Below are 1,621 nucleotides of genomic sequence, written 5' to 3' on the forward strand. Positions count from 1 at the left end.
CTCCGTCCCTTAAAATCATTGGCCTTATCCCTAAATCAGAAACTATTATTTAAAGGCGGCTAGCTGGCAGAATTATAAGCATGTCGAACAAAAATGTTTAACGGCATTTCTTCAGGGTCAACTTAAGGATTTATGGAAACCACTAAGCTCCTCCCACCTAATTGGTCTCCTTGCACTTAGGTTAGAAACATCTGTTTTTGTTGTGAATGGTGGATTAGCAGAATCAGGGTGTCAGACAAAATGCATTGCAGTATTTGTTCCACATTTTTACTTTCTGAATTTAAATCATCTCTGGGCTAGTAAAAAAGTACCTGACAAGTATGGAGGATGGATAGGTAGGTAGGGTGGGGTGATTTCATTGACTAACTTCCCCCAACAACTTGATGGCCTAGTGCCTATGTTGGAAATTACTAACAATAATAGCTTCAAATTTTGGGCCCGAGGCCAGTAATTTTAGGGTGAGAGGTAAGTCAATTACATCAACCCCAGTGATCATCTAGTACTTATTTTATCCACCCTAAAAGTATGAAAGGAAAAGTCAATCCTAATGGCATTAAAATTCAGAGTGTAAAGTTGGAAAAAAAAAGTTGCTTAAGCATCTTTCCCAACATGGAAATGAATCAGCCAGCTCACTGCCTTGAAATTTCTAAAATAATGACATCAAACCATAAACTTCACAAGGTTTCTTTTCTTTCCCTAGTTTTTTTAATATTGTCATGTGCTTTCCACACATGCCCAACACTACAACACCTGCATAATTATTGATGTGTTTTAGACAAATAAGTTCAGTTTTTAAATGTTATCTTTTAGTTAGATGAAAAGGTAGGGTCCATGATCTGTTATAGGGCCTCTAGAAGGGAAAGTAGCCTCAAACCACAGATCTGACCTGAATGCATGCAATAGAATAGGTTCCACTAAAGGCAGCCCAAGTGCCAAATGCATGGTAGAGTTAAACCAGACAAAGGATTAAGTCTACCACCTAAACAGACCATGGAGAAATTTGAACACGGAATACAAAAACTGGAATAAAATACAGCAAGGCATCAGATCTGTCAATCTACTACCTTGAATTGGTATTTATTTTATTGATCAGAAAGGATGAAAAGTAATGATAACCTCAGGGAGGTTTGAACTCTGAGCATTGACAGTGAGAACAAATGTCACAAAGCATTTTGTCTGATGCTCTAATGACTCTGCCAATCTGCAAATCTTACAACAAACAAGTTACTTTCAATACTTTTGCTTTATTTCTTCCCTGGCAATATATAAACAAGTTAAAGTGACAAGGTAGCAGAATCATTAGCATGCTGGGCAAAATGATTGGCAATGACAAATGACTGAGACTTTTGGTGATATGCCATACTTGAGAAGACCCGTCAAGCCAAGTGAAATTGTAGTCATGGCTGATGCTGGAGTCATGTAACTGGCAGCCATGCCAGTGGCACGTAGAAAGCACCCATTACATTCTTGGGGTGGTTGGCATTAGGAAGGGCATCCAGCTGTAGAAACCTTGTCAGATCAGATTGGAACTTAGTGTAGCTCTACAGCTTACCAGTTTCAGTCAAACCCATGCGAGCAATGTAATCGATCTAGACCCTTCCCCAAAAGTGCTGGTCTTGTG

This window comes from Octopus bimaculoides, chromosome 20 (genome assembly GCF_001194135.2).
Source record: "Octopus bimaculoides isolate UCB-OBI-ISO-001 chromosome 20, ASM119413v2, whole genome shotgun sequence".
NCBI lineage: Eukaryota > Metazoa > Mollusca > Cephalopoda > Octopoda > Octopodidae > Octopus > Octopus bimaculoides.